Source organism: Pelodiscus sinensis, chromosome 3 (assembly GCF_049634645.1).
Source record: "Pelodiscus sinensis isolate JC-2024 chromosome 3, ASM4963464v1, whole genome shotgun sequence".
NCBI classification, from domain to species: Eukaryota; Metazoa; Chordata; order Testudines; family Trionychidae; genus Pelodiscus; species Pelodiscus sinensis.
The window spans coordinates 177456202-177475609 of NC_134713.1; positions in this window are offsets into that span (position 1 = coordinate 177456202).

Genomic DNA, 19408 nt, shown 5'->3' on the forward strand with positions numbered 1-19408 from the left:
CTGACCCACCAGCTTGGGTTTCCTCTTACACTATGTTGCTATGACAAGCTACAGACCTACCAGCACTCGCACAAAGAGGAACACACCCTGGTGCAGTTACATGCAGGTTCTGGCCAGTCACTGCACAAATAGAGAGGCTATGGTCAAAATAACTCCCAGTTCCCCCGCCTAAGACCCCAGGGCTGTACTGTCCTGCCCTAGTCAAAACCCTGACCAGTATAAATTAATTACTCTATTGCCTCTCCCTTGATGTGGAGAGGACTATACAATAAGCCTGTATTAGACAAGCTGGGATTTCCCCCATACACATTTCACTCAAAGACTCACTAGTTCAGATAAGCCCAAAACAAGTTTATTAACTACAAGGATAACTTTTAAGTAATGATAAGTGACAGCAAACAAATCAAAGCAGATTTCCTAATGAGTAAACAAAACCACAAACTGAGATTAACATACTAAAATAGTATCAGAGGAGTAGCCGTGTTAGTCTGAATCTGCAAAAGCGGCGAGGAGTCCTGTGGCACCTTATAGACTAACTGAAGTGTAGGAGCATAAGCTTTTGTGGGCAAAGACCCTGGGTCCAGCAGCACACTCACTTTGAGTGTCAATCTACCCTCTACCTGGTCGGGTTAGGTGTTTTGACCTCCCGAGGTTCCATGGGGACGCCCACCTCGTATTTTCATCTTTCCTAGGAATTGAGGGACCGGCCCTGGCCTGACACGCTGGAGTCGAGAGGCACAGAAGGGGGTAAAAATTGTACGTGGATGTGGTCCTCTGTTTTAAGTGTACACATAGACTTAGAGCTCTTTAAAGATTAAGCTGTTACTTGGTACCATTATTTCTATTTTTCTATCTTTATCTTCTTTGTAACCATTTTTAAGATCTATATTTGCTAACAGTTAAGAAAGAGAGCAATAGCCAGATGAAGTGGGTCTTTGCCCATGAAAGCTTATGCTCCTACACTTCAGTTAGCTATAAGGTGCCACAGGACTCCTCGCCGCTTATACTAAAATAGATTAGATATGAATTAGCAATCTCACATCCTGGTTGACAATATAAGCAGTCCCCCAGGTTTCCATACATAGACTAGAAATCCTTTTAACCTGGGTCCAGCACTTCCCCCAGTTCAGTCCTTGTTCCTCAGGTGTTCCCAGGAATTCTCTTTGTGTGAGGAGTGAGACCACTAGATGATATCATACCCCCACTTACATAATTTTCACATACGGTAGGAACTCAGTTACAAAACCAGTTTCCAGTCCAGCCAGTGGAAAAAGAGAGGGTCCTCATAAATGAAGTTCAATGTCACACAGTCTGGCCACATGCCCTTGATGAATCATAGCAGCTATTACTGATGGGCCAGATGAAATATTTACAGGATAAAACTCATTCATAGACCATTGTCTTTGCTGGTGGATCCGTGATACCCTGCTTTATCCCTATACTTAGAACAGGAAATATCTGTGGTATATATTAGTACACAGTGGGTCTTATTCTCATTTACACCCAGTCTTGTTTATACTGCTCCTGTAATATAAATGGGTTTTACAAAGAATACAGGACCTCTTTACACCACCAGAACCATATAAAGGGGCCATAATGGAAAATGTTTTATAATGGCGCCTGCCATATCAATAGGCATTGATCCACATCAACAAATATATAATACAAAACTTCTGCTTAAAGATCAAACTTGCTTTTGAGTTAAAGTATCGCAAAATAGCGATTAAGCCGTAGAACAGTCATTACATTTCTCAGCCTTCTGTTTGTTTCCATTTCTTTGTTTTATACTGGACAAACCATGTTTTCTTCAGTACGTATAGCTCCTTATCCAAAATAAAATCACCCATATAAATTCTTACATGCTAAGTATTAGCCCACTGCAATTTTGTGGTAGGTCTATAAATCACTGCAAACAGAGGATTAAAATGTGAACACTGATATAACCTTCCCCATTTTGGTGCCAACAGTGCTTGTTTAATGACAGGAGATAATGAGGATTTAGTCAGTAAATAATAAATTAGGCTTTATTTCCTGGGAGTTATTTCAGTGCACATGATGTAATTGCCATAGAATAAAACACAGGGTAGAATTTGTCTCTAAAGAGTTGATTTGCAGCGTTATCAAGTCAATAGGTTAAATGCAAGGCACTAAGTTAAAAAGCTCTTTGCCCTGTTGTCAGGCAAATCCCATTTAATTTTCACCATCCCAGTAGCTGGGTATGATTACAATTTGCAAGAAAGTATCTTACGATATTCTGAAAAGAATTCACAGCATTGGTAACTTAGCCCTGAGGGACTCAACCCATCTGTAATTTAAACGTCTGATTCCAATCATTGCAGGCACTGTGGGAGTCAGATTGGTCAGGTGTTTGAATAGCTGTCACACCACTGCTCACTTACAATTAATACAGATCATACAGCCCTGTGAATAAAATGGAGCTAGAGACGAGTGAAAGTGAAACAGGAGTTAAAGAAAGGCACAAATGATCTTGGAATCTTTGTCACATATGTCACCTCTGTAAAAACAACCTTCATTTTTAAGCCACTGGTAGGTACCCAGGTGACGCTTAATGCATGTGCAGAAAATGAATTCCTCCTGCAATGAGGTTTATCAGCTAATTTGAGTTAGGGCTTTAATTTGGAATCCTGTTTCACTGCCGCGTGTAGATGCGGGCAGTTACTTCGGGCTAGTCAATTTCTAAAATGGCGACCGTCCGGGAACATGCTAATGAAGCGTGGGATATTTAAATCCCACACTTCATTTGCAATTTTGGTCACCCTCATTAACCTCCCTACATTGAACTTGGAGGCTAGTGTAGACATACCCAAAGTGTTAGGCATTTGCAGGATGAGAACATCCTTGAGCCAGTATAGCACTTGGGTAGGAGACACTTCCTTTAAGATGGCATTAAAAACTCTAAGCTATGTCTATACTGCACTCTCTTGTGCAAGAGAGTTATCTAAAAATTTCGGATCCCATCAACCTAAGAAGAACAATTGGACAATAATAGTAAAACTCAAGTTTTTAATATTGATAGTTTTGTAGTGTGGGGCAGTTGGTCTCACATTTCTATTTTGAATTAAAGATGATTAGTACTTCTTAAATAAAAAATTGTTAAGCCAATCATGGTAAACCAAGCCAGGCCTATCCATCTGAAGACGTGACAGTATTGTGGCTGAGGGCAATGTTGGTTAACAAAGTTTTCTGGTTAATAGAGAGCCGGAAAACAAAGGTTTCACTGCAATACAGTCCTGTGTTTGCCCAATCTCATTTTATATTGGCTTTTCTCATTAGCAAGCAATTCCCAGTATCCCAAAACATGGATGTCCATTGAGTTATTTTATGTATGCTAAAGATCCTAGGCTTGCGCTTCACATATGATAACTTGCTTAGGACAATAACTTACAGGATATAGACGGTAGGTTCCTTTCTTTACTGCTAAGTTAAAAAAAATGCTTAGCTAGTCATAAGGTCTACATAACGAATGAGCTGAGTGGGTAAATTTTGCTTTCTTTCTCAGGTCTAATCTATCCAATCTATGCTATTCCAAATTTGTTCACTGTTGTAAATGAAATTTTGGGGAAATTAGTTATTTTAGCTTCAATAGTGGGTATAATATTAAAGGTGAATAAAAGTAGTAATATGATTCAACATTCAGAAAAGAATAATAATTTGCAACACATTTTTATGACAAATCTAAATAGTAATTTCCTGGCGTTATTCATTATATCTTATTTATTCAACAAATTCTTTTTTTGGAATTTTTTTATTTTATAACTTGTTGGTTATGTGGGTTTGATAATCAATAACATGTGAGCTGTGTTGCTTATTTGGAAGTACTCAGACAAAACATACCTTATTTTTTCATTTCTGACCGGGTGACTAGAGAAGAATTTACAGAGCAAAATATTTAAGCATCCGTATTTAAAATATTGTATCCACAGATGATTGTGTATGTAATTTTGAAATTCACATTTCACTAACATATATTTCAATGCACATGTATTTCAATGAAACTCTTTCTAGAATGTTTGCTAAAAGAAGCATAACCATGGCAGGAAAAAATGCTTCAAAAAGCACAGTTAACAACTGTGGATGTGTTTTTTTTTTTGTCTGCTTGTTTGTTTCTTCCCCCAATATTCACTCAGTTTTACTCGTGAGCAAAAAACACGCAGAGAGAACTAATCATGCAAAAGAATCCTGATCTTTTCCTTTGACAAAACTATTATTTTCTCGACAAGTGACATGCCCACATTTTCATGTGCCCTCTAATTTGAGAGAGAAAATATTTGTCCCATTCTATTCTGGAAAGAAGAACCAAAAGCTGAGGCAGAGCCTTACAGACCAAAAGTGGAGGCAGACTTTGGAACTCCACTTCTCTCTCAAGAATCTTTTAAAACGTACAGCACAGGAATCCCATGAGAGGTTCATACAGCCTCTCAAACTCTTGCCTTTCTTAGGGTACATCTACACTACAGCGTTAATTTGAGTTAACTTAATTCGAAATAGTTAATTTGAATTAAGCTAATTCGAATTAACGCATTTACACACAAAACCTAGCGTTTTGCTATTTCGAAATAGCACATCGACATTGAGTGGACTCTGAACCGAAGTTAAGGCTGGCCGGAACCAGTGCCGGCTGGGCATCAGGTTAGGACTTAGTGTGTGGGGCTGCTGCCTGAGGCTAACTAAGCTCCATGCTTAAAGGGACCCTACCCCCACCCCAGACAGACAGTTCTCAGGGTTCCCCACTTGCTTGTCTACCTCAATGAGGAACAGCAAAGCAGTCCTGTCTTGGAGTGCCCTGAGTGCCCACACTCAGGACACCACAGCACTCAGCCACACAGAGCCAGAGCTGCCCCTAGGCATGCCGGTGCTTCTCATGGGGTCGTTGCCATCAACCCGGGTGCACTTGCTGCAAGCTGCCATCCAGGGAGTCCATCGGGGGACTGTCATGATCCAGGAGGCCCTGCGGGAGAATGTCCACCCCAAGGAGCCCTCAGAGCCTCCCCAATCCTCCCCACCGGAGGTTCGTGCCCTATTCCTCCCTAACGTCCTTCCACTTACCTCTTCCTAGCCCCCCCTTCCTGATGACAAAGAAAAGACACGTATGTTCAAAAATAGAAAATGAGTTTATTGAACAAAAATGGGGGGGGATGAACCTCAGGGGAGACTGGGAAAAGGAGGTGGGAGAGGGGAGGGGGACACCTGTGAGGAGGGAGCTGGAAAGGGGAAGAAGGGGGAGGGGAAGCTCAGGGCCCAGGATTGGGGGGTCTCACTGGACCAACTTGATTGTCATGCAAACCTGCTTCTGGGTTCATATTTGGCCTTTGGTGGTCAGGCTGGCAGCTATCCTGCCATAGAAGGCTGCATTCCTCCAGCTAGTGCGGAGATCATGAATGTTGGGGACATTCCCCCCAAACCTGAAAAAGGTCCATGATGTCCACCATGGACCAGTAAGGCGCCTGCCTTCTCCAGCCCCTGGCAGGCTCAGCAGACTGCTCCTGGGGAGCGGTGGAGGGCTGGCTGCCAGTGGCTTGCTGGCTCATGTTTTGGGGCCACTGGGTCAGGGGCCCCGGTGGCCACTGCTGGCTCTGGGCTGGCAGGCTTGGAGCTGACACAGGCACTGTGGCCAGGATCTACCCCTTTAATGGCTCCGGGGCTGGGGGAGAGGAGAGTAAGTTTTCCTGGTTGTATCCAGAGTGGCCAACAGAGCTCCCTGGGAAGGGCTGGAGGCCCCCTATTTTGAATTGTGTCTACACAGCACTTAACTTGAAATAGCTATTTCAAATTTGGCATTACTCCTCATAGAATGAGGTTTACCAAATTCGAATTAAGCGCTCCGCTATTTCGAATTAATTTCGAAATAGCTGTTTGCATGTATAGACGCTATTAAAGTTGCAGTGTAGACATACCCTCTCATAAATGAACCACATTGGTTGTGCTTTATAGAGTACTCTGCACCAATAATGAGTGATGAATAGAAGTGCTAGAGGTGATAATGGATATGAAGTTGGACAAGGAACCCCATTTTGATGTGACTGTAAAAGCTGCTGAAGAAGTATTACTAGTATACATGAAGATATGAGGAGCACTCATGCACTCTTTATATCTGGGCACACGGAGTCCTATGATGCTAACATACCAAACTCCTTATCATTGCATTAGCTAAACAGCCAAAGCACTGCAAAGCAGACATAGATTAAGCAGAGATGAGGCACCATTAAGATTCACTAGCGCACCTGATAATTTGTAACATCAGAGAGACTAATAGGGAGGAAAATCTTCCCCCATAAAGGTTATTTCACTAGATGGCCATTTATTTATGGTCTTACACATAAAGCGGAGGTGGGGAACCTAAGGCCCGGGGGCTGGATGCAGCCCGCAACTTGCCTGGATCCGTTCCCCAAGACTCAGGGCTCCTACACCAGCATTGGGGAGCCCACTCTGGTGCTCCACCTCCTCCTCCTCCTTCCTGTGCCTTCTCGGGGTGGGAGCATGCAAAATCCACATGCCTGGGCACCACTAGGTCCTGGTATGCAAGGAGAATGGGGACAGTGTCTTTCCTCCTTCTCAGTTGGGGACCACATCACTGAGGGTATTTGTTTCTCACTTGTGTGCAGCCCCTGACTGATTTTTCTGTGAGTCAGCAGCTCCCAACCCAAAAAAGGTTTCCCAACCCTGACATGTCATACTTCAAACCTAACATCTATTATTCAAAAATCTTGATTTCATTTGCTGGTCAGCTCAGTGAAGATGTCAGTCTTTATGGGTCCCAGGGAGTGGGCTGAGGATAGGGGTTGGGTGCAAGGATGGTGATGGGTGCAGGAGTGGACTGGTGTGTGGGCGGGGACTGCTGGGGAACAGGCTGGGGAAAGGAGTGGGGGTCTGGGTGGGAGGGAGGATGCAGGGTCTGGGCTAAAGGGAGAGTGGAGGGGCAGGCTGAGTATGGCAGCGCAGAGTCTAGGAGGGAAAGAGGGAGGCAGAGTGCAGAAAGGGCTGGAGGTGTGGGGTTTGGGAGGGTGGGGGTAGGACATCGGGTGCCTACCTGGTGCAGGTCCTGGGTGGGGGAGGGCACAAATGGGTCTGCACTGCTTTGTGCATGCAGATACCAGCCCCTGCTGCTTCCAATGGTTGTTATTCCCAGCCGATGAGAGTATCAGGGGGCAGTGCCTGCAGGGAGCACTCCCCTGCAGCATACAGAGTTATTTCCTCCCTCTTGCTAGGAAGAGCCTGTGGACCAGATTCAGCTCACATCTTACCTTTATAGGACCCAGGAGGCTTGGATCTCCTCCCTTGCAGTAGAACAAGCCAGTGCTGGGAATCCAGCCATGTTTGGGGGTGCTAAGGCTTGGTGTCCGCCCCTCCCCCGCCGTCAAGGCTGAAGTACCAACACCAGCTTCCCCACTGCGGGAGGGAAGAGTAGTCCTGAGATTCATGGGCAAGCCACAGGCCAAATCCAAACTGCAGGCCAAAGTTCCCCATCCCTGTTCCAAAGTCACAGTCATCTTTTCCACCTACTAAACCTGTGTCTTAAAAACTCTGCAACTCATGACTGTGCGGGCACTACACTGACCACAGAGATCGCCATAGGCACATCAGGTTTTAATTTCACTGGAGAGACTTGTACTAAATGGTAGCCTCACATTTAGAAGGGAAGGAACTAGGACCAGCTTTTCAGCAACATAACCTGCTGATAGGGCTGTAGGGTGATTCAAAATGAGGAGGACAGAGGAGAGGAAAGGCACGTAACCCCCTTTCAGCCCTGCTGTTCTTTCCCAATTTCTTTTGGAATAAAACTTCATTGAAACTGCAGCAGATAATGGATGAAATTCTGGCCTCGTGGAAGGCAGTGGCAAAAAATCCTGAAGTAATGATTAGCGCACTAAATGCACTCCAAAGAGTTTGTTCACACTCGGGTAAGATAAGGCAAAACAGCTAACGGTGTGAAATCAATGTGCACAAGCTGAAGTTTATGAAGCCTGGCATGAATGCTCTTATTCAAGGATAAAATGAACTTAATTCACTGTAACTTAATTCTTCTAGAAGAGAAATTAGAAACGCTTTGGCCAACTCCTATTAAGTAGGTAATTATGCTGGAATGGTAGCAGCAAAATACAGCATTTTTTTTAATTGAAAGCATTGAATTTGCAGCTTATACAATACAGCAAAATTTGCAGAGAGGTTCTAAGATCTTGGAACCAGCCATATTTATCACCTTTCCCTGATGATAAAATAAGAGGTCATTTATTGGAGGAATGTGAAATGCAGAGACCTTCATAGTCTTCAGAGTACTTACATCTTGCTCTGAAGCATCTGGTGTTGGCCATCATCATTTCCAGCCCCCCCGGCAGTGAAATGTATCAAAATTTGCATTCCTCCACCAAGGCCTCTGTGCCGCATCTGAAGTTTCAAGGTTCGCTGGTCTTTTTGTTATATGTATGGTGAAAAAATATCTGATGTTTTTAGCAGGAAAGTATGCTTTTTCATTTACTCATTGACTCAGAAATGGCTTAAGGGTTTTTTTTTTCAAAATTGAAAAAATATAAAACATATCAAGACAATCAGCTTGGGGCAGAGACCAAATATGGAAAATTTACCCTGAAAGGGAATATTCTGAGTCTTTGAAAACAGGGAATTCTAGCAGAAACTGTTTTGCTACTTTAATTATAGCTCTAAGGCAACTATCACAATATAATAGTCTACAATTATTTCTACATTAAAATATGTAAGTTTTAAAAATGATAAATTGTCAGAAAATTAATAAACACTGTTTCTCAAGACCTTGTCTAGTCATTCAAATGAGTGCAAACTGGGTGCATCACTCTTCTGTTCTGACTGGGCAGCATTTTATAACTACTTTCAGTTTTATTTTTATGAATGCTGTAAATGACTACCCCTCAGGCTGGGCAATGATTAATTGAACCTAGACACACTGGATCCATTTATATCTGGTCCTAAACATGGCCTCGCCCTTTCCACCACCGGTACCTGACTCAAAGCAGAGCAGATTTTGTGAGACTGCCATACTGCCTGTAAAGAAGTGGGTGAAGAGAGGTAGGAAGTGGGTGGAGCCTCAATTGTAGCCCTATACATGCTGACCAAAGGATCCAATCTGGCATGAAAGGGAGAAGTCTGGATTCTAGAGATGGTTAGGGACAGTGCATTATCACTCCCTAGAGCTTAGCAGGAAGAAGGGGAAGAGATATGACTCTCTCTTTCAGAATTCCTCTTCTGGGTTCTTCCTCGGGCAGTGCAGCCCTACACAAAGCTGATTAAAAGGCACATTCTAATCCATTATGAGCAGCTGATATTCTGTGGCTCTAAACATCTTTGTGCAAATGTCTGTGCAATGTCTTCCCTCTCTTGCACATTAGAACAGACCCTGATATTTATTCTACCCATCTCTTAGTTTTGTGAGCTGGTGAACAGATGTTTGGAGACACAGATGAGAAATGTAAGTATGTATTGATTTATACTTTGCACAACCCATCAGAGGAGTTCTGGTACATTAACATGTCTGTGTGTATATATTATCTAATCACACACAGTAAATGCATGAGAGCTGGTCAGGAATCTTTTGACAAAACACTGTTTCTGTTAGAAAATACCCATTTGTCAAAACAAACTGTTTTGAGTGAGAGTCAATTTTGATAAATCTGTCATTACAAATATTTTTAAAAATAGTTTTAAAATTGTTGACATGGGATGTTATGGCACTTTACTGAAGGAAGTTCCACTTTTCATCCGAGGCACAATTATTGTTAATTTACATTAAATATTAATTTACATTAAAAAATTGAAAGCCTGAAACTGATACAAAACATTTTGCTTGCTCCAATCTGATTTTTATTTACATACTTATTTTTGGATATTTGGTTTGCAAGCATTTTGAGATTGATTCTCCTTCCCCCCTCCCCCCCTCCATTTGCTACAGGAAAAATCTCAAATATTCTCGTGGGATGGTAAAAAACTGTTTCCTACTATGTTACCCAAGGAAAGATTTTAAAATCTGCTATACTGCTTGAGGAATATCCCATTGAGTTGGGGGCAAGATCAAGGATGTCTTAGAGTTCTTTTCCTCCAGCTGGAGAGGATGATAGGATCCCAAACTGGAAAGGTTCCATGTCAAATAAAGAGTGGGTTACAGAGATTGTTAGTCTGGGGCTCTGGAGTAGCATGTTGGTGGCAGCATTGGGCAGCATGTATTAGGACCCAAAGGTATGAAAACCTATAAAACCTCAGCAGTTGTCAAGAGTACTGTGCTTGTTTGAATGATGGTAAATTTGGCATGCTACCAGGGACTGTTAGGACTACAGCACTCCAAAACAACATGAAGGGATGTGGTTACAGTAGCAATTTTAAAACATTGATATGTTTTATTAATATATTTCCATACTAATGCTGATGTTATAAGCTAGCTACTGAATGCTCAGATCATGCCAATAAATACTGAAGAAAAAAGCTAGTAAAGTGAGATTAGAGTGCTAGCATGTTAGATAGTTATTAGACATACTACGGTAGTAGCTGTGGTTATTGATAAAATAGCTAAGTTGGGATAGAAAGTAACAGTAGAAACATATTTAAGGAATAAAGATGGCTATTTGTGTAAGCCTGATAGTGTTTTTTTTTTTAGAGGGCAAACTGCAGTGATGTTGGATGTTACTATTAGATGGGAAGACAATTCTGATAGTTTGGAGAAGGCCCACAGGGAATAGGTGACCTATTACTCTGATTTGGAGGAGAATATTAAAGAACTAATTAAGAGTAGAACTATCCACTTTTTGGCCTTGTAACTGGGTCTTGAGGCAAATGGAGTTAAGGTAATGATGAATTATTAAGGCTCCTTGAAATAGAGGGAAGAAAGAATTTTAAGGAAAACTTATGTAGACTCATATTGTTTGCCACTACTGCCATACTGGCTATGTTCAGTAACAAATAGTGATCCTGGTGCTTTATTCTGAGTATCCTATTATATTGTACACATTTCTTCATAGTTTTTACATTATACATATTTCTCCATATTAACTTTGTTTTTTTCTTTTATCCTGGATTATTTCTTTTTATCATGGATTATTGCCTTTAACATACACACACACATACACACATATATGACCGTGGACTGGCCACTGGACACAAAGAGTAACCAGGAAAGGGCAGATTGCCATCCCTGTATATATATAGCAATTACCTCACACTGAACTACACAGCCTTTAGAAAATACCTTATTTAGCAGCGCCAGTAAGAGCCTTATTGCAAAAGATCCATTCATTGGTACCATGTGTAGTTTTCGGTTAGAATATGCATCAATCCGAATACAGAATAAATCCTGTTCTTCAAATATCTTATCCTACACTATTCACAGTGTTGAATTACACAATGTTATTTTCTGTGAAGCTGCCATGTTAACATGAATTCCTTTGTTTGTCTTGGTTAATTATCTTACATGTTTTAAGACACCAGTTGGGCACACATCAAACTAAATTACCAATAAAATGACTGATCTCTACTAAAATAACTAAAAGCAGATGGTCTTGGTTCTGTTCAGAGCACAACAGTACAGAAAAATTCAAATACAGCATTCTGGAACAGTAAGGTTATTCTAAACAAATGTGATCTCAGGTTGGATGAAACCTAATCAGTTAAAAAAAAGGAGGAGAAAGAAAAGCAGTTTCTAGTGCAATGGCCATTGCTGAATTCTCTTGCCATTTCTTGTGCAGTTACAAATACATGTTTCTTGGGTGTTTTTTTTTCAGTTTTTCTTTCTCACTGTTTTGGGAGAGATTGACATAAACATAAAAACTATGATGATCAATGTCAAAAGCACAAAGTAAACATATTGAAAAATTAGAGAAAAATCATTGTTTTCTCTGATCTCTTTCAGATATAATAAGCATAGCAGAGAAGCAAACTATTTTCAGAGAGCAGTTTGTTTTTTAAGCTGATGATGTTTCTGCAAAATGAGACAAATCCTGATTATATGGTGCAAGGATACATAAGCCCCAAGAAACTCTATAGGTAGTCTCTATACCAAGTCTACCCATTTTGAGCATTAGCAAAGCTCATATGGCAGGTAAGGCCTCTATTTGGCTCTATTTCTATTATCAACATAAATTTCAGCAAGGTTCATAATCTTATCCTTTATCTGGTTCCATAATATGTAGTTGGCCCCTGTTTTTTTGGTAGGTTTCACCAGCCCCCCCCCCAAACATGAACACTCTGGGCACGTCTATACTTAGTGAAGGATCGACATTCTGGAGGTTGATCTTCCGTTATTTGATTTAGCAGGGCTAGTATAGACCCGTAAATCAAACTCTGAGGGTAGCTCCCACCAGCGTCCAATACTCCTACTTTTTCAAGGAGTAAGGGAAGCCATCAGTAGAATTTGCTCCTGTTGGCTTCCCACGGTGTGGATGCCACCAAGGCTTGGCTTAAGTTAAGTCAACTCCAGCTATGCGTGTGTGTGTGCGAGAGAGAGCAAGAAGAGGACACTATTGATTTAGGTGCATCTTGACAGATTTCGACCAGAAGGATGACATTACAGACATAAAATCCCTCTTGTCTAGAATAGAATTTCCTGTTCTGTGGGGTGAAGTCCACTGAATAAAAAAATTAGTTCTCTAAAAATAAAAGACAGAGCAGGTGGGATCTTAATGGACTGTAGCATTTTCAGACATTTTTTTCTGCAAAGCCTTCTCTCTCTCATATAATTATTTCCAGTACGTTTTCAACCGATGTTGTCTATAAACATGAGAAGATGAATCAGCAGGGTAGGAATCTTCGGGAAAGAGCAGGGAGGGTTTTTCTCTGAAAGAGGTTATACAATATTGATAGCTTTTAAGGAATTTCACATTCTTATCTGCTGTATAGATGCCTTTACTAAATTGTTTTTAATATGCATAAATTCCTAAAGACATAAAAGAAAAAAAACACAGCAAGGGAGATAAAACAAGTAGGAAAATAAACATACCATTGTAGAAATTAAATAACTGCTTTAACTGAAAGGAATAGAAGTACATATTAGCAGGAAGAATCCATGAAGGTATCTTTAGGGAGGCAGCACTAGGTGATCCATCACCATTCTTATCGGCTGGTATCTGGAAATGTAAGGGCTACACCCTCAAAGATTTCATTGAGAATTTCTTGCACTGAGAAATACCCTTGGGCTTTGAAACATTTGAAAAATAAATGAAAACATCCTGTGAAAAATAAAGGAAAGGCTGGTTATATATATATATATATATATATATATATATAATTTAAATGTGTGTGTATACACACATAATTAACAGGCCTTTGAGTGGCTCAGGGGTCCGCTCAGGGGTCCTAATATTTGGAGACCAAGGGGCACTATTGTACCCACACAAGCTGTGAAGGAAAGTGTCACATGTTTCTATGAGCTAGATTATGTCTAGATTTGGTTTCTTGCATTATGGCATTCAGGGTTCAGTTTACAGCAATGTAGTTTTCCCCTGGAGTAAGTAGATCAGGGATCCCAGACTCTCTGACCACAGGACATCCTTGGCCAGAGTGATTGTGCAATCTAGCCCAGGACTTCCGGCAGGCCAGGGAGAACCTGTCTGCTACCGAACTCCCAAGCCACACCCCTTCCCACCATTGCCCTGCTCTCTTCCCCCATGGTACCCCGGCCCCCAATGTTCCCCAAAGCCTCATCCTCTGGAGACGTGGTGCCATGGGGGAGAGAGTGGGGCAATGGCAGGAAGGAATATGGTTTGGGGGCCAGTAACGGACAACCTCCCCCAAACCACTGAGAGTCCTGGGCTGGATTGCAGAACTGAACCAGTTAGCAATGACCCACCAGCTGGGAGTTTGAGACCCCTGAAGTAGACATCATGTAGGGGGTTATATGCAGCATCCCATAAACCAGTGTCACAAACTATTTCCATCCTCCACCCCCAAATAGAATAGAAGCTTCAGGAGGTGTTTAGCCTTTGTGGGATGTCTCCAAGGAACACTTCTTTTGATGCTCCCACTGGGGTGATGCAGTAGTGAACCACCCGGCACTCAGGGCTGTGCCTAATGCTACAACCTAGTCCTGTGTATTTATATGGCATCCCTTTTGTGAGGAAAGGAATCATTTTTGCCTGTTTTATTAGAGTGGTGGGAAGTTACAATATTTCAGTTCTATTTGTTTACCCATGACAAAGCAAGCCTGATTTTTTCAAAAGAGTTACTGAAGATCCCCTTAATCTGGTTTTGAAAGCAATCCATTTTCACTGACTATAAATCCAGTACTTTGAATAATCGCTGGAACATTATCTATAGCTTTTCCAAGAAAACTAGTTCAGAATATTCAAAGATAAACCTGAAAAAAGTTACTTCATACTCCACATATATCTATAAGCTATGGAGACTTTTCCAGCTCTGAATGAATTCCAGTGATTGATCTTTTAAATAGATTAATTCCTGCTTGAACAAACTTAGCCCCTGACCCTATAAAGACATATATAAATTTAATTCATGTATATAATCCTATAACCATATATGTGAGAATATTTCTATGTGCTAAAACTGTGGGATTCGGTTTTTAGGTTGCTCAAATTCACTACCGAAGAAGAGAGAACTGATAAGGAAGAGAAAGATTAATCTGGCACTTTTTCATTTACCTTTGTTACTTTGACTTTCTTTTCTTTCCACAGTACAATATTATCAAGCCTGATTTATTTCTTGCTCACTGAACAGGATGTTTGTTGATCTGATTGAGTATGTCCTTTCCCCTAATCAGTCCTTGTTCTAATTTGCTTGATTATTTGAAGACTTTGAACTAAAAATCCAGAAACTTCCAATCTAATTTGGCATTCATTGGTTATTCCTAAATAACCCAGAAGTTTGCTTCTGGTAGCTGACAATGTATTAATTACTCATTCTGTAGCCTGGAAAGGAACTCTATTAAAATTGGGTGGGTAAGGCTCACCAATCTAACCAAAATTCTAAGTTCATCCTTTCTATCCCAGGTCAAAATGCAGTAGAACTATAATATTCCCCTTCTTGAGGCACAGCAAGTGATCGACAGCAATCACACCTTAACTCAGGAAATGAAATAGAAAACAATTTTATTGCTAAAGGGAAGACAATAATAATAGCCACGATGAATATGTCAGCAAGAACACAAATCACTTGGATTCCTTCCCCAGCTGTCATTATCATTATCTAAGTATACAAAGAGTAATTATATAACAATATTTCCTACCCACAAGATTTTAATACCCCCAAAGCTGGGTGGACAAGGGTAGCCTTCCTTCACCTGGAAGGCCTTGGAGCAGGTGGTAGTGAAATTCCTAAAAGCAAAGTTAAGCAAAATTAAAGAAGCAAGAAAGCAACAAGAAGGGTATGTCTATACTACAGAGCTAATATAAACTAACTTAGTTCGAATTAGTTAATTTGAACTAAGCTAATTTGAACTAGCGCATCTAGAACTAAAAACTAGTTCGAATTAGCGTTTTGCTAATTTGAACTAGCGCATCCACTCTGATTGGACGCAGGGGCGCATTTAAGGGCGGCTGAAACCAGTTCTGGCAGGGCATCAGGTCAGTAGTTGCTTTGTGTGGCTGCTGTCTGAATCTATCTGAGGTTCGTGCTTAAAGGGACCCCCCTGGACAGCCGGTTCTCAGCTTTTCCGCTTGCTTGCCAACCTTGCCGAGGGACAGCAAAGCGTTTTTCTCTGTGCCCATCTATGTCGGTGCTTCCCTTCGGGGACGCCGTCACAGGTGGCAACATGGAGCCAGAGCTCACCCTGCACTTTCTGGTGCAGTTTATGGACTTGCTGCTGCAAGCCTGCCAGCAATGGCTGGAGGCTGCCTGGTTCCACCTGGTGCACATCAGCCCCCTGCCTCTCCACCTGGCCACCCTGGGGGCCATGGCACAGCTGCGGCGGAACCCGGGCACCGGCGTGCCCCGCCGCATCTGGCGTCTGGACACCAGCAGCAACTGGTGGGAACGCATCGTCCTGGAGCGCTGGGGAGACCAACAGTGGACCCAGAACTTCAGGATGAAGAGGGACACCTTCCTGGAGCTCTGCGAGTGGCTCGGCCCTGCTCTGCACAGAAGGGACACTCGCATGAGGCTCACCATCTGCCTCCAGAAGTGTGTGGCCATCGCCCTCTGGAAGCTCTCCACGCCGGACAGCTACCGATCCGTCGGGAACCAGTTCGGCGTGGGGAGATCCACTGTTGGAGTGGTGCTCATGCAGGTACGGCACTTGCCGGCCACTGGGCCAGGGGTGAGGGGGGCTGCAAGGAGGGGCTGGGCCGCCCCAGGGAAAACGGGGGGACGGGGGAGGGAGGAGGCAAAAGTGCCCTGCACTGGAGGGGCCGGTCTCTCCCGGCCATACTACACGCTGCCTGGGGTGGTTGCTCCCGGGAGTGGGGTGCGGGGCACTGCCAGGGCACGAGCACTCCCAGCCACCCGGGTGCCCCACAGATTCGCGCTTTGCTGTGTCTCTCCGCAGCTGGTCAAGGCCATAAACCAGATGCTGCTCTACAGGGTGGTCTGCTTCGCCGACCTGGACGCTGTCATCTGGGGGTCCGGCGCCCTCGGCTTCCCCAACTGCGGGGGGGCCATTGATGGGATGCACATCCCCATCCATACCTCGGAACACCAGGCCTCCCAGTACGTGAACCGCAAAGGGTACTTCTCCGTCCTCCTGCAGGCCGTGTGTGACCACCAGGGACAGTTCATGGACATTAATGTGGGCTGGTTCAGCAAGGTACACAACGCCAGGGTGTACCGGAACTCCTCCGTGTGCCAGAGACTGCACGCCAGGACCTTCTTCCCCGACCACCACATCAGGGTTGGGGATGTGGACATGCCTGTCTGCCTGGTGGGGGATGTGGCCTATCCCCTACAGCCCTGGCTCATGAAGCCCTACACGGGGCACCTCAACCTCTCCCACCAGGCCTTCAATCTGAGGCTGACCAGGGCCCGCATCATCATTGAGGGGGCCTTTGGGTGACTGAAAGCCCGATTTAGGTGCCTCCTCACCCGCCTCAACCTCGCCGAGCACAACAACCCTCCCGTGGTGGCAGCATGTTGTGTGCTGCACAATTTGTGTGAGAGGCACGGAGAGGCTTTCCTGCCAGCCTGGATGGCTGAGGCTGACCGCATAGCTGGCCAGTATGCTCAGCCCCACACCGCCGCCGTCCAGGAAGCCCAGCAGGGCGCCTTATGGATCCGGGAAGCCCTGTGGGAGAGCTTCCAGGTGGAGGAGGAGGACTGAACTCTCCCTGAATGCCCCACTGGGGCCTTCTTCCACCCTCCCCCCCTTCCCCTTTCCCCTCCCTAGCCTCCCTTCCTAATGTCAAATAAAGACACCTATTTTGGCAAAAAAACCCTCTCTTTATTTTACATAACTGGGGTGGGGGGAGGGAGGAGGGAGGGTTGGAGGGGGAGGGGGAAACCTGGGAGGAGGGAGCTGGAAGGGAGTGGAAGGGGAAAAAGGGAAGGGAAAGCTCAGGCTTGGGGGTCCGGCTGTCTCTCCCGTCTCGCAACACTGCGGGTGCGGGGGCCTCGGGTGGAGCGGGTGTGGAGGGTGGGGCAGGAGGGACGGGGGGTGTGGAGGAAGCAGGAGAGGGAGCAGGGGCAACAGAGGGAGCAGGGGCAGCAGGGGTGGGAGGAGGAGCGAGACCTGGGGCAGCCGCAGGAGCTGGAGCAGGAGGAGGCAGGAACCGGTCCACCAGGGTCTGGAGGTGGTCTCTGAGGCCACAGCCCTGCTCCTCCAGTGCATCCACACTCCGCTGGCGCAACCAAAGGTCCTCCCGGACCCAGTGCTCCTGGTTGCAGAGCAGCTGCTCCACGAACCGGAGGTGCCGCCGCTAGTAGTCCTCCTGGTTTCTGGCACGCCTGTTGGCCCGGGCGCGGGTGGCTGTTGCAGGCAGGGTGGTGCGCCCTGCAGTCCCAGGTCTTGCAGCTGTGGTGAAACAAGAGCAGTGGTCAATTCTCCCTGGGGACAAGGTGGGTGAAACCCAGACCCCCTCTGCAATGCCAGGGCCCCTGCATGACACCCAGCTGCTGCTCCATGGTGGGCAAGGCCCAGGCGCAAGGTCCCTGGGCTCCCTCTTCCCCCCACCCTCCCGTACACATAAGGGGAGCATGATGGTACTAACGGGTGGAGGCCTCCCCAGCCTCGGACGACACAGGAGATGTTGTCTGTGGGGTGCCTCGGGGGTCCTGGGTCCTGGGCAGGCTCCTGGCAGGCTCCTGGCTCACGGCATCCTCCGGCTCCTCCTCCTCGGTGTCCAGGACCGGTCCCTCTGCCCCGGGGTCGATGACCACCCGGGGGGCATGGATGGCGTGAGCCCCCAGGATGCAGTCCAGGGCGTGAAAGTGGGGGCAGGCCTCCAGGTCAGCCCCTGGAAGGCAGGCCCGGGAGTAGGACTGCCGCAGGTCCTTTATTTTGCAGCAGACCTGCTCCCGGGTCCGCTGGTGGCCTCTGGCGGCCAGGCTGTCAGCCATGCGGCCGTAGACAGCCGCGTTCCTGTGGCTAGTGTGGAGATCGTGGACATTGGAGGCTTCTCCCCAAACCTCGATGAGGTCCACGATCTCCGCACTAGACCAAGCAGGCGCCCACCTCTTGTGGCCCCGGGCAGGCTCCTGGGAGCCACCAGGCTGGTCCCGGGAAGAGGGGGAGGGCTGGGCGTCATTGGGTGTCTGGCTCATGGCGTGCCAGGTGCAGGGTCTGCTGGCTGGGTGCTGGCAGCCTTGCAACTGGCACAAACTGTGTAGCCAGCCCGTGCCCTTTTAAGGGCTCCGGGGCCGGGAGGGGGGCAGACAAGTTTCCCTGGTGTTGGCCAGAGTGGCCACCAGGGCAAGCTGGGAAGGGTTAGCCTCCCACTAGTTCGAATTAAGTGGCTACACAGCCCTTAATTCGAACTAGCTAATTCGAACTAGGCGTTAGTCCTCATAGAATGAGGTTTACCTAGTTCGAATTAAGCGCTCCGCTAGTTCAAATTAAGTTCGAACTAGCGGAGCGCTAGTGTAGCGCCTATCAAAGTTAATTCGAACTAACGCCTGTTAGTTCAAATTAACTTTGTAGTGTAGACATACCCGAAGATAGATATAAGTATTTGATTTCTGACCTGAAGAGATAAAAACACTCAGGAGTGGGCTTTGTCAGCAACAGCTGAGGCAGCAGCCCCGATCTCCCAAATCCCAAGGCCTAAATAACCCTTTTGGCATCAAAATGTCCCAGATGTTCAACCCCTTGTTCATAGTTGGTCTTGATACCCTAAGATTTCTGAGGGTATCATCTCTAGTTGGAGATAATACTGGGGGAACTCATGAATATGCATCAGGTACGACTTTCTTGGATGGCATCCCAGGACTGCTAAAAAAGGCGGGAACTTGCAGTTTGACTCGGACATCTGGTGCCTGTTGCACAGGAAGTTCAGAA